The following is a 15389-nucleotide window of genomic DNA, read 5'->3' on the forward strand; positions in this document are numbered from 1 at the left end:
CGTATAGATTACATTTAATATAGTGATGTAAATTTAAATCTAACTTCGTTGTGTATAAAAACTAATTTTCTTTAGCGTTACTTACGTCCAAACAATTCAGCAATTTTAATTGACAGATTCTTTAACCATACTGAATTAAACTATTTTTACCATCCTGACTTTTCAGTTTTTAGTCGTTTTGATAAAGGTATTGAGTGGAAATTTGAATTGGCTTTCGGTCAAGCCTAAATTAACGTTCCGAGCTCTGCGTTAGTGCTGCCGCAAAGCATTGCTTCAGACGGCTGGCTCCCAGCACGAAACAAAGTGTATTTATGCCCAGTTTCGAATCTAGATAACCACTTGTCCTTACATTTTGTGGACAGTATTACGAAGGGGGAACTCCGGGCCAAAGGTACGAGATCTGATGAAAAAATATTTTGATAGGTCGGTACGCGAGATTGATTTTCACATTACTCAAATAATAATAAGCCTTGGAAACCTCCAAGCGAATCCTGACAAGCATATATACACAAGATAGTGGAACGGTGGACAAAGGACGGTGATCAGAGAACTAAAAATCCACCAACTAGGCCCAAAACAATTTGTGAAATGCATATATAACACGACAAGCCTTTGGATAATTGAGGCGGCAATTGCAAGAGATATGTTAGCGGACAAGGGCGATTCAGCCATATCAGGCCACAGAAACAGCTAGCAACTGAAATACTACGAGAACAAAATGCTGCTATACATTTACGCTTGGCCGGAGAAGAACGTATAAGACCTCGCTCGGGCCTTATCACGTCCGGTGAGGAGGAGAACCCGACAAAAGGATGGACTGGAACGCGACTAGTGGAGCAATAGTAACTCACTACCACTACTGTTCTGCAAGTTTTGGTTCAAAAACTAAGTTCCGAATAAAGGCCCAATAGCACGAGATCCAAGACTTAGTGGAGGAGGGTCTCACAATACCAGATAAATGCCTTAACCTTAAGGCCTGGGCTGCAAATGCGTTTGCCCTGAAGCACTTTTGAAAAAAGGTTTGTAGACAATTATTCTACCACTGCGTCGTTCTACAGGCAGTTCAACCAGGTCTCTCTACGTGTCAAGTTTTACGTCCGGTATCGACTTTAGGCATTCTATCAGATGATTAAGTCTAGCAGACATGCAGAGGCAGAGTTGGCCTTTGCCAGGACATCTTTCGGATTTAGTAGTTCAGAAGTAGTGAGTTAGTAGTAAGTTAACAACATACGTCTGAAGTAATACTTAAAGGCAATACCAGACGTAAAACTTGAAATACTGAGTCATAATAACATACTCAAAAATTCATTTTACATGTCAAGAACTTTCGATTATGAAAGTGGTAATTCTTATGCAAATTTTTCAACATCCTGCTAGTTTTTAGAATATAATTAGAATCTGATCCCTGGTAGACATGTAAGGATCACACAAAAAAGTCAAAAACGACGTTAGTTCCCGTGTCAGATAGACACACAGGAATGCGATGAACATTTTTTTCCGTATATTCACTTCAAAGTATACATTTTGTGCAAAATAAACGTTTTTTAAATGTACGTAAATGATAAAAATAACGGATTTCAATACCCGATGCATAGATATTGCCGATAAGAGTCTATATGCCAGAAAAAGCAAGAATATATTCTTGCTTTATGACTCACTCAATGTCACCTCACACAATAGATCTAATTAGGCAGGATATTGTTTCGATGTTTTTTTGCTAACCACTTTAACAGCAAGTGTTTTTCCGCATTTCTCCGTAGTAGTTTGTTATTTAGAGGTACGACAATTAGATGATCATAATTATGATTTTCTACTGCAAGGTTCATTTTTCTCCTCGACGACGCGCCCTCACAAAGGTGTTTCATGACAGTCAACTGAAACATATATATATCCTGGTCGCACACATTTGCATTAACCGACTCAAATTAAGCTGAAATACTAACTTAAGCTGGATTTACAAACCTGCTTAACGACGTTTGTCAAGCATCACAACCAGAAACGAGCATTAATGCCATAATGCACAGTATAAATTGAAATATCAATTTATATAGGGCAATAGGTATGGCTTTGAATATTCATTTCGTTGGTACATCAGGTGTCAAATGGTACGGAAAAGAAGTTATATGAAGAGAGCAGTTAAAAGAAAGCTAAACTATAATAGTCAAAACAAAGTTAAGTGCATTGCACGATCCAACAAATACATCCTCGGGTTAATTTAAATTTAGTTCGACAGATTGAACTTAGACCGCAAAGGCTTAAAAACAGCATTCATCTAAGACTTATGGCGCTTATCGCTTTGTTCGATATATAGCAATATTTGTTACGTATGCTGTGTACTTTTTACTTTGGGTTAGGGAAAATAAAAAGTTAGCGCGAACCTGCCACTCGATGGACCGTGGGGATGAAACGTTGGACGCCTAAAAATTGCAAATAACAAAAAAGATTTTTTGTTATTTCACACTTTGTGTTGACGAATATGTGAGAATACAGAGCTTTCGTAATGTTCTCTCGTCTTGAGAATGTACTTCGATAAACCGACTTAATCTTACAATTTCGCAAGATTCTTTGTGCTTTTTTTGAATCTCTAATTCATAAAAATGAACGGCTTGTTTTCCTGTGACCTGTGCAGTCACGTGTTCAGAGTTGATACCTTATTTGGGTCCCTTCGACTTCGAGAACCTTCCATATTACGATCGAGAAATTACTTCTAAGGCCGCTCTAAAAGTAATTACACCGTTCCTGTGTGGACGACAAATAAGTAAGGACCTAAATGCTTTAACGATATTAATCATCGGAGTTATGGACTCTTAAATACAACGGACCGTAGCTAACTGAATTCATCCGACAGCGATTCTACGATGCCGATCTTGGCATTGAGGGCCTTTTTACAAGGCAGCCTTTCTCACGGTCGGTTCTTTATAGTCGTAATTCTCAAACAAAATCGAAGCTCGTGCCAGCGTTCGATAAATGGTCCAATTGAACAATGTCACATAGCTCATTATTACGTACATATGCCATTTTTTCTTGTGCCACGAGCGCCACTGTCCATCAGACGTAATTTATCTGCGAAACTGTTTGCTGCTGCAGTATGGTTTATAGTTAACTGTAAACCGACAAATCTTCCATATGTGAACCTCTTTTAAAGTTTGACGTTCAGCCTATTGATCCGTGTTGTCCTTAAGATTTCTACTGTACTGACTACTACCACGGTATAGATTTGATCTCGTGACGAGATGCGTCACGCAATTTGGGTTGACTGAATTTGTCGCCTTTACGGAACGTTTCATAAGAGGGGGTATGAGCCTCAAAAATGAACGCACAAAACGCCAGCAGCCGACGACTCAAAAACAGGCAAGTGCCGTACGTGGAGACACGGGTTTCTCGGATCGTATTAAACTTCCTATGAAGAATAGAACGGCGCTTAGAAAGAATAGATTATAATGTACGTAACAGTCCAAGATCGTATTAATAATGAGGAGTCAATATGATGATGAGTATTATAGACTTTGGGCACAGTTCTAGCCGGAGACAAGAAGTCATGCAATTTTATTAAACATATGTGGATTAAGTCGCTTAGTAGTAGTTTATACTTCTACCTGATGTCAATGTACTATTATCTTTTTCTAAGCAAAATCAGCATTACTAATACATCCTGTATAAAACGTTTTTCGTAGTTGTATTCTTAGGTTTGAACTGAAAAGTAAAGAGTGCCGCATCGTAGAGTCAAACTTAAAAGTTGGCTCTAAATACTTCACAAAAAGTTATGTTTTTTAGAATAAAGTAAATAACTTTTAGATATGTTATTTGCTTTAGTCTAAAAAACATAGCATTTTACTGTGCCGTGTGTACCGCAGAACACAATCGCACTGGAACTAAATGCTTTTTCTTTTTTTTTTTTTATAAAAATGGCTACCTGAGTGCTTTAAAGATTTCGAAACTTACTCAGCCTCTTAAAACCAAAGCCAGATAACAATCAACTACTTCCTAAGACATCGCTGTTCCAAGTGATTGACTAGAAAACTTTCAAGGCCAAAGGAAAGGATAAACAGTGAAGGATAAGAGATTAGCTATCGTGCAGCTGGAATTCGCTTTGCGCTCAAGCCTTTGAGATTACTGATTAGGTGATGACCTTGCCTAATGCTAAACTATAATGTAGACGGTTTTATAGGTAAGAGGATGTTGCGTATGCTCAGAAGTCTGAGCCTCGTTTAACTTTCGTTTAATTATAGCATGTGAATCGTCGTTGCGAACTTAAGTGTCAGCTCAAGTATCTTCAGACATTAATTGTTAGTGTCTTAGGAAATGTAAGGAAAAAATATATGTAGAAATTTGGACTAACTTAGCTTTGATATTACTGCCGAAAACGAGCAGTGCTATGAAATTCACTTTGCACCTTTAGAAGTGTGTTTGTTGATTCGTATCACATATTTGCTTGGTCTCATCTATAATCTGCTATCCCGAAGATTTTCTGTGGAAAAAGTTCACATTTTTAAACGACATAGAAGAGTTATCGCCGTAGCTGATACGTGGATTTTTCCAAAAATTGACATCACCCGTTGACAAAACACAATAAGATGCTTGGTTTAATTAAAATAGCTGTGTCTGTTGGAATTAAACCATCTGAACATTGCATTGTTTACCCGCTACGCTGCTGGCGCTGCGGATAACTTTACGGTAGAGGAGAACCATTGAAAGATTTCAGCGCAAAACTCAGCCCATAGATACATTTTCCATATATTCATTTTGTGTCCCATCCTCTAACTGGCCTCAACGAATGATTTCCAGCACGATACTGAACACACCCCGGAACCTTGTTTTTTTCACTAGTAGCAACACATGAAGGTACTTAGTATATACAGAGACCATGCAGCGTTTTGCTGTATGGTCTCTGTCTATGCTGACATACTGGCACACAGCGCTGTTGTTATTCAGACAGACTATTTGGCAATGACACAAGTCTAGTCGATTCGGCTATTGAAAACAGGCCAGATAAAGTGATTGACAAAGCCAGTCACGCCTGAACCCTAAGAAGGCAGCCCCTTCACCTGATTAGACGACCGGCTTATTGGTTCTAACTCGTATTTACTGTAAGGCATGCATGCCCAATTACATAATATTTGTTGAAGGTGCAATTTTAAGAGATCATTTAAATGTACGTATTGTAAGGCCTGAGAGTAGATTTTTAAGGGTAAATTGACGGAACAGTGGACGTAATTATTTGCCTCGATCGAATTTGTTGTTGGACACGTCTCGTTGGACGACCGCCCCATTATTAATGTTATCGTTATTGTTACCAACTGAAAAAGGTTATCAACAATTTTCTTGTTAGCCTGTAAAATTTACTGGAGAAAGATGCTTTCGCCCAACTTTCCTTCGACGCGCTGAATATTGTTCATGATTGATCGTTCATGCCACCAACTTATCCCTTCGATTGTTAAGAATATCTCCTTGTCACACAAACTTGAGTATTTACTCATGCGTTTTTCAAACGAAGGTTTTTTTGTTTGAAAAACGCATGAGGAAATATTTTCTGAAAACAAATAACTTTTGTTTCTTTTTGTTTTAGTCATTTACGTCACAATCTAATCTATTTGCGTAACTATAGACTTGAAGTAAAGTTGTAAACTACATTGACTTGTACTTGTGAGTTGTAAAGTAATCACCTAACACAAACTAGCGAAATATAGAATATAAAAATACCTGCAAATAGAATATATGAAGCAACGAATCGAAGCGAAGAGCAGATAGCTACATTTGCCTGAGTAGAAATAAAATAATTCAATATATATATATAGTAACTTTAATTACAGTTTTGTCATCCCTGAATTACAAAATATAGATTAAATGTGTATTTATAACAGTCGCAGCATTAATTTGCTTGAAAGTCGTTAGCCGAAATAACCAGAGATCGCTGCTAGTTAAAGTTGCATTGTGCGATATGTGCGTATACGTTTTGAGTGAAGGAAATGGAACTAGTTCGTTGTTCCCACAGCTACCCAACAAAATAACATCTACAGATGGCTTCATTTCACTGTATCTCTATTGATATGTGCACCAGTTCAATTTTCATGGCTACAGAAATTCTAGCGATTGTGTGCAAACGTCTACAACAGATTATGTACCCGTCCGTTCGCCATACGTTATTACAGGACGCACAAATAATTTCCCGTATTGGAATCAACTGAATCTCATTGTAATACGATTACTGGCATTTAAAACGTTATTCGTGGCCGTCTCAGTTAGGAAAACTACCATAAGCGCAGCACGTGACTTAACTTTTTTTCAGGATCGCTAGCCTACGGTTGGGTCCGGACTACACTGGGCTCGCTGTTAAATCAGGTTTTTGCATGCGTACATGTGTGCTTGTCGAGCCGTCCAAGGATCCCTTCGTGGCTTGACTAGCGAAAAATTCTATTGGCTGCCCAGTCCAGCAGCGGCAGTCTCCGCCTAGCCTTTCAAGTTCGTCGTCAACCGGCAGCCGCCAATCTGTCCGTTAGCTTTCGCTAGCCCATCTCGACTAGTAGCAGGTCGAGATTCGGCCTGTAGGCTTGCCGGTCTGCGGACCAGCCGACCTGTAGGTCTACTGCCTGCCAGCCTGACTACATTCAACGTATATGGCCTGCTGAAAACGCTGTTATAAATATAATAAGGGGTTTCTCACACAATTTCAACCATTCTCTCATAAGCCGCCTGGTGGTCCGCCGCCGGCCGCTGAAAAGCTTACGCCAGCCGAGTGCTGAGTGGCGAGTCTGTAGACCCTGAATTCTATACCAAGCCAGCCAGATGGGTCGCACGGCTGGCTATTCATTTCGTTCGGTGGTAGAGGCAGCCGTGTTACGATTTTGGTCAACGCTAACTCCGATGGTTCACTTTCTACCCTACGCAAAGCCTTGCCCATCCAGCTATCCAGAGGTTTCTTTCCTTTTGTACGTCGTCCTTACACACGGACCTACCCCATACACAGACAGACACGGTCATACTTACTATGCCAGCTGTACGAAGTATGGTATCCACAATCAGGCGTCCAACACACACATAAAGCCTAGTTCGGCTCAGCTCACTGAGGCTCGTCCTCCTGAGCGGTAAAAAGCAGATCTACAATGAACATAAAAAAATCTGCGCGTAGACCGGTCGCGGCTCAGGGTGTGGGTTCGTCTCCTCTGCAGGGAAGATACATTTACATCTTAAATTTAGAAAACTTTAATCGTTTATTTGGCGTACGTACGATTATCCATAGGGGCTAACTCGTATAATTAGCTATCCGCAAGTTCTAAATCTGAAATAAACGAGCAGATTGTTGTATCAAAAAATAGTTCCCCTTTTACAGCTTAGTCAACCAATGTAATCCACAAAATCTATGATAAATGCGGCACTGAAATTCATCTTATTATTTAAAAAAAAGATATTATATCGTCTTATACATAATTTTTGCCACGATATTTAATCTACTCTACTGTTGATCATTGGTAAAGCTGTACGAATCTAAAAATGGCTTCATTTACTGTCCGGACGAAATAAAGTGAAATCTGAAGTAATTCCACAGAGTAGCGCTTAAGAAAATTCTTGTAAACAAATTATCAAACATATTTTCCACATTTATCCTAGGCAAGCGATGGGGCTAGGCGTGATGGACATTTAGAGCCATCCTACAGCCACCTATGTTCATAGCTCTGGTACTCCGTATAGTATTTAACTGAGAAATAACTCATATAATTATCCTCTCTATACATATAATGAAATATTGATTATATTCTAAGTTGAATCTACTCAGTCTTTTATGAAAATAGTTTAAATACCCTAAAATTACCTTGTCTATGGGTGGGAAGGAATACGCTACATTCAGGTGACGAATTTACTAGATGATATTTTACAAACTATTAAGGCGTATAAAAGGAAGATAGAAAAACAATTTCTATCAACGAGGTACAGCGGCATAGTACTCACTTGCAGATAAGCGCTAAAATATTATATTTATACGACAATCAAAGCCATGTACTGCTAATGATTGATTACTTGCTGTGCCCTCTAGCGTGTGTTCCGCTGTATCTCTTTGATACACTACCCTACCCTGTTTCTGCTTATACGTATCATGAGAAGATTAACGAGACCCGCACAAGTTCGTTAGTTGTTCAAGCGAGCTCAGTGGTCGCTTTGCCAGCGATAGTGACAGAGAGCACTGAATGGAAGGGACGGAATGACGCAACAAAGAAACGCTTCCTGGATTTAATTTGATAGCGTCTTTCGAGCAGTACGATAGCATCTGAGATTCACTTCCCTCCAGATGCATCGGACGACGTCTAGTCAACCTAGTTGGTATGTGTTTCATCTTATACCCGATCCTAGAGCTTAAGTATGGACTTTTGAGTTGACGTGCTATTTGGAGAACGCATACACGTGCTCGCAAAGGACCTAATAAGAATTTGACGAGTTTGGATGTATTGAAAATCGGTCTGCCGTTTACTCATATACTTTCCAGATATCTTTTAAACCGATGGCCAATCAATACGGTGAGTTCTATAGGGAAGACAGCAGTAATGAACGCTGATTTTAGAAAATCATTCATCGGGTGTTAATAGCGTTCGGAAAAGTTTTTACATTTTGGCTCTTCTCAGAAATTTTCTATATATTTGGTATATGCTTCGCTGCTTCGAGTGACCCATTATTACACGCTGAGTGCCAGTCCTGACACTAATGAGGATCTAGTAAAAATAATAATATTGTTCTTATGATTATTAATACAGGTAAAGCACTCTGATTATGCCAGTGAATAGTTGCAAGCTTCTGCTTGTACGGTGTTAAAATATTTAGCCAGCAATTTTTAGGATTTTTGCCAGATTTTTTACTTCAAGACCGTTTCCAAGCTGGTAACAAAGCTGTACCTATTACTAAATGCTGTATGGGTTCATGTCCTTGCACGAACCGTATTTAGAAGAGATCTAGAAAAATTAATAGAGCAACTGAAATGCAACAGTAACAACCACGAAATAGTGCTCTGAGGAAATATAGTTTTTATACTATCGTAAGACGACTCCACCTAGCACTGATATCTGTTTTATCATGAACTGGTTTTCCCCTGGACTATCGCAATCACAACACGTAGGGAAAATACAACTGAAACATCATTGTCTATAACAACGTATGCTGAATTCCATACTAATTGTAGTCTCACGTTTTTTGTCCAAACGTATTCTGTCCAAATTACATGACAAATTATAGATAAGCCTCACTTTCTCGTGGAGAACTAATCTAATCGTGCTAGCATATAGTTATATATTGGGTATTTCGTCTGTTCGGCTATTAGAGGCCGTCCCTCAATGTTTGTATGTAGAGCCCATTTCAGAGCCAATTGCTTCTTTGCGAGCTGAAAATATTACGTCAAAACGTATATTCATTCGGTATGTATCGTCGCACAGGGATGTATAAGTGAATTTTTCATCATATTTTTATTTACCTTCCAAGGCACGATCGTGTTACGCGAAGCCAACCCTGATCAGGCATCTGAAAGTGTATTGGCGCCGGGTTATTACTAAACTTCTCGATTTTTTTATTATTATTATTACTATTATTTCTCAATCTGATGTCATAGAAAAACTGTGTTGACCGTTAAAGGAAGGAGGGTATTGTTATCGAGGTCTTACAGTTCAGATTATGAAAAGTTACGATGTATGGTAATAAAATTGAAATACCCTCAGCTGAGTGAAGACTACATACGGTACTGTAAATAGATCAGCTAAAGGAGAAAGCACATTAATAAAAGGAGGATGTTTTAAGTATGAAATGTAGCTATTTATTTATGATATTTCTGCTAAGTATGGAGATTATAACTAAGGCTACCGAAACCTAGCCTATCAATAAATATTAGATACTATAATAACTAGTTAAAGAGCGTTCTCGCATATTTCTGGTAATAAAATACCAATAATTCATTGGAGTGCTCGCTGATGCACAAAGGTAATGTTCCCACAAAGGTATGTAATGTAGACAACTTTCGCATCAAATTAAATTAGTTCGAAACCTTTCATTAATACGTGCCTAGGCTCGAGGTCGCTATCGCTTTGTATAGAATATATAAATCCTATCTTCTAACTATGAACCGGTACGGGTCTTCGGCGACAGGATTTTTGCATCAAATATTAAAATTAGTCCAATGAGGCAAGAAATGTTTACAGTCCGTTTATAGGGCGAAAGTTTCGGAGGCGCTTTCATAGGTCCTAAATAAGCAAGATGACCGTGGCAACAGCATTCGCGGCGGTAACAACTCCTGGCACAATAAGTTAATAGCTTGTTATTGGCCATTTCTCAATAGATTAAGAAGCTTTAAGGGACCAAGCAATATGACTCGTGCTTGTAATACGATTTGGAGTTACTGAATCACGCCTATTCTACTGGGATTTATTTTCTATGGCACCGATCGCCGAAATTTACGCTTTACCTCTGAATTAGGTTGCGCTAGAACCGTGCTACCATGTTCAGAAGAAATAAGTGTACATACATACATACATACAGACATACATGTATACATGCATGCATATATATATACATATGTATACATTATATATACATATACATATATACATACATATATACATATATATATATATATACACATACATACATACATACATATATATACACATACATACACATACATACATATACATATACATATACATACATATATATACATACATACATACATATACATACATGCATACAAGAAAATCATAAAACAACCATATTCATCATATGTGTATTAGACACATGAATTGCCTCATATTTCTAGCATTTTAGATTTATCTCAATCAAACAATATTATACGCTGTAGACTGGTGATTCCTAACTTTGTCTAATGTGGACTTTGAGCCTTGCTCGACTGAGGCCGAACCTTAATGTAGCCTAACATATGATCGACTCATTTTCATAATTTGCTGGCAGCATTTAAGACACAAAGACTCGAAGGCTTGAAGCAGACGTCGTTTGAGCTCGAAATTTGCATCGTTTTTCGATGCAATGCAGGCGACCATAGGCGAGAATATTAGAGGGTCCCCATTCGAGCAGGGTCAGCAGCAATAAAGCTAAGCAGATTCTCAAAGAGTTGGCTCAGTCTCTTAGTATTACGACGATCTGTACCATTTCATTTTATGTACACAGCTAAGCACTGCGACTGATTCCGATGAAAAAACATAGAAGAGGAGTAATCGGACCCTGGGGCCGTAATGATTTTAAAGGAGAAGTAGAAGAAATGGAAAGAGAAACAGATTTCATACGAGGAAATGGGTAGAAGCACATCTACCCCTAAGCAAAAATTTACGAGTAGAGAAGAGTTCGGCGATCTTTGATCGGCTTTCTCTATGTAAGGGTTTTTTTAGGTGAGTATAAAAGCACAAGGATATACATAAGGTACAGTGAGTGAAGAACTGTTAAACAGACTAATAAACAGAATTCATTAGATTATTATTAACGTTAGTGACTGTCGGCAGTGGTAGCTAGAGCACCAAGCTGCCGCCTGAAATAATGCAATTAAGGGTTTGGACGTAAAACATTTTGGTGGTAACTAGAGGTGGTGGCCTAAGTTATAAGTGGACGACCCACCTGGAAGGAGGCTGGTCTGTTTCATATATTAAGCTAGTTGATGAATACATGTATGAATAGGGATTATGACAACAGTTTGCAAAAATGAGCGGATACCGCATTTACGTAAAACGAATGTAGGCATTATGCTTTAGCCATTCCATACTCTTCCGTTCTTGGCCTCTGATAGCGAAATGAGGTACATTCATAAGCGGATGACATTGCTCATTTGAAACACCTTGTAGAAAAAATGGTTATCTGATAAAGTTGAGTCTAGATGTTGGATAGAATGAAGATCGATACTATACGATTTCGGCAGAATCCTGGGCAAAAGACTCCAGAACTAACGGAGTCTGCTTGAGTAGTAAAGATCATAAGGTTGTTTGACTATACAGTGTCTGACCATACAGACAACAAATTCAAGGAGAGAATTTTCTATCAAGACAAAATCACACGTGTAAGTGTATGTAAATATAATATTTCTTTTCTGCCTAGAAAAATTTTGGTATTTTGTCCTGACAGGCAAGCATGTTCATGTTACGACAACACAGGTTACGATGAAAAGCTTAAATGGCCTTCAAGGTAAATCATCGTCACATTCGTTTCCCCATATGGTCCTAACGGCCACAGGCGATACTACAATACACATAACAAATATTATAAACAAGCTAACATGCCCCATATTTGCTGTGCGACTCCATGTTCACCTCACTAAAATCTCATTTCCGCCAAAATCAAACACTTGTTCTAGTGACCACCCACGGTTCGTTAGTTTTTATATCTAGTTAGCTTATGCAGCGTTCGATACTTGTTTGACGATGAGAATACTACCATAAAAATTGTTAGACTATCTGATTTGCTGTAACGTTTTTGTAGGTTACACAAACGAGCAAAACTGTCGAGGGTTCAGTGACTTCGGACTTCAGAAGTTGACTATGCCAATTCCCGTAGAATGCGTTATGCGCATCGATGGAAACATTAATTTCCTTGTTATGTTTACTTTGTATGTTACTCTCTGTCCATATCTTTTTTTAACGATTAACAAAGATTTTTTAGAGCATAATGCTTTCAGCTTTTGACAGGCAAAGCGTTTCCTGCCATCAATAACTAAGTCCGCATAAGCTATAACGAACGTGATCCGACCAGAAGCAGTGAAAATCACAAGTGCTTTGCGTATCAGACAGGCGTATATACAAAATATGATGACATATGTACGAATATATTGTTAAATAAACGAATGCATTGGACCCTTTACGTGCGGGTATTTTTTTCTCTTTCCTATTTTTGTATCTATTTATGTTGTCTCTCGATCGAATTGCTTTAAGACATAGTATCGACAATAGGTTCTTTTTCACTCACTGCGATCGATAGCTTCGTCTAAATAGTAAACATCATTGAGTAAACTCACGAATCGTGAACGGCATTTCGTTCGAAGATCATCCGCCCCGTTTACCGACCCCGAAACGTCTTTTCTGGCATTACCCGTCCTAACAAATCTTTGTTGTTAGAAAGTGAAGAAGTTTTTCCACCAATAATAAGTGCAACGGCAGGTAACTGGTCATTGGTTGCTGTTACGTAAATAGCTATCACGTTCGTCTCTTTCATACTCTTTATGTTGCATATTCTTGCTATTATGCAACGACGAAAAGTGGGCCACTGATTTCCTAGCTCATGTGGCGCTGATAGTCTCCGCGAATTTGTCAAGTAGAGTGCGTCGCTTCGAGTGGAGTGTCGTTTGCGAATTTGTGCCAAACAGGAACTGACTGGCAGCGAGCTCAATGAGTGGGCCCCTCTTTCAACTATGCGCCCTATTTCCTATACGAACACATATACATGGTTTGTCTTTGTATTTGACTTTTTTCATAGCTCTTCCTCGTTCTCTCTTTTCCTGTCTTTCTGAAAAACGTTTTGTAAAAGAGACGTGCGCTCCGCACAACAAGTTGTGACGGACCCCGATTTTTATGTTACGGCGGTAGGGCGTCCAGTTCATGGCGCACCCGCCCCTATGGTGGCTTTCAATGTAAGAATGTTCACTTTCTCTCTCTCCCTCCCCCCTCTCTCTCTCTCTCTCTCTCTCTCTCTCCTGCCCCCCCCACTGGTCGGCCAGTGTGGCTTTTTTCTTAAATATTCACTCTTCCCGGCTTGCGTGGATATACGGGACTTCCCGTGAGCGGGCGTGTTGTTGGGTTTGCGATTGTGTGTGAGAATAGGTGTGGACAGTGTTGTCCTCGTACAGGCCGGTGAGTGGCAAGCTGTTTATCGGCTGCTGTTTATTTTCTGACTGTTTCACGCGTTGCTGAAGTCATTCTCCGCCATGTCTGTACTGATCGACCAGTCAAAAGCAATTTTCTAACTTTGAGGAGTGAAGCAGCAGACGAAATGGAACTGAACAACACAACTGAACGCCATTACTGCTACTGACTATTTGGGCCGGGTATTCATTCTTTTTACCGACGCGCAGCCACGCCACAGTATCCAGAATTCGATGGCAAAGAACGCTGTTTTTTTGGAAGGGTCCAAAGAAGACGGGAAAAAGTCAGTCAAATTTATGGGTACGAAGAAAGGCGAACTCAAATGGTTACAGGCGAGGATGTACTTTACATTGTAATCGTGACAAGCGAAATAGAAATTAAGCTATTGCTAGAGATCGATACCTGACATTTATTGTTTCTTTATGTCCTCCTTTGCTCCTATTTCGTTTGTCACATGTAACAGCTGAGGTCAAAATTGGCGGGACATTTGACGGGGGAAAGAGGGGGACAAACTGTAATATTTTATTCGTTTTTGCATTTTCTATATCTACGGGACGTTTGTCCTTTGTCTCCTTGCTTCTTTAAATGCTAATAACAGTTGTAATTAGTGCGAAGTGTTACTAATCTAGAATAATAATCAACTTATGTGATCAATGTTAGCGTGAGAATAGAGCGGCTCAACTGAGCTACCCGCCGCAAATATTATGGAATAAACCTCAGCGTCGTGGAACTGCCGACGGCCAATAAACACAGTTAGTTTTATGTTGCTTGTTTTGCCGATTCATTGTCATGGGCCGTAGCCGTCAGGGTTATCTGACTGAACTCGCTGTACATACACGAACGTTTTCTTATTCTCGCGTTTAGCAATATGTGTGCGTTAGATTCCCTTCAAAAGGACTGAGGGGTCACAAGTGACTCGTGATGCGCCGACTTCAAAATAAATACTGACGTAAATTACGCTAGGAGCTTGATGCTTAATGTCGCCGCTCTATTTCTGATGTTGATCAATCGCTCATTTAGCAAACCGTACGAAGGGCTTTCCTGTACGAGGAGCGAAGTATGTCAATCGAAGTGAAACTTTACATTTAGCCAACTCATTCAAATACGAAAAATATATTCAAATTAGATGGATATACTCTTAGCTATCAAAAATATAAACAAAAAATGTCGATCCAGCGATCCTGTCTAGGTCTTTGATTACTTTGTTGCGTAGGCTCAGTGTATTGTCGGAAAATAAAAAACAACGTAGATATATAACGATGTTTCGACACTTAGCAACGCTCCAAGACATTTCTATCACTTAAACCATCTACAAACTACTACCTGAATTAAACAAGGACCAGTGCGTCGCCATTAATATTTACATAGATATAATTATCCTCACCTTCTGTAGCTTATATATATATATATAATTAACTGAAAAATTGAATCTATTTTTAAACAGCTATATGTTATTTAAGAAATCTTCCCAAATACTCCATTTGAAGAATCTAGCTTCAATTAGGATGTCGTATTATGTGTCTGTCTTCCAATCTTAGGCAGATTACGCATTTAAGTGTTGCACGC

At 39.0% G+C, this 15389-nt stretch overlaps 2 long non-coding RNA genes across 2 annotated transcripts; one reads left to right on the plus strand and one right to left on the minus strand.

The window, feature by feature from the left end:
- Positions 1-95: 95 nt before the first annotated feature.
- On the minus strand, positions 96-14279 carry LOC147755355 (uncharacterized). The gene is made up of 5 exons (XR_015328105.1): positions 14226-14279; positions 9452-9498; positions 6985-7160; positions 2379-2417; positions 96-1874 (listed from the first exon to the last, which is right to left on the minus strand). It is a non-coding gene; the product is annotated as an uncharacterized LOC147755355 (long non-coding RNA).
- On the plus strand, positions 13024-15080 carry LOC147755356 (uncharacterized). Its single transcript, XR_015328106.1, has 2 exons — positions 13024-13407; positions 13874-15080. It is a non-coding gene; the product is annotated as an uncharacterized LOC147755356 (long non-coding RNA).
- The last annotated feature ends 309 nt before the right edge of the window (positions 15081-15389 follow it).

Source organism: Varroa destructor, unplaced genomic scaffold (assembly GCF_002443255.2).
Source record: "Varroa destructor unplaced genomic scaffold, Vdes_3.0 BEIS01000005.1, whole genome shotgun sequence".
NCBI lineage: Eukaryota > Metazoa > Arthropoda > Arachnida > Mesostigmata > Varroidae > Varroa > Varroa destructor.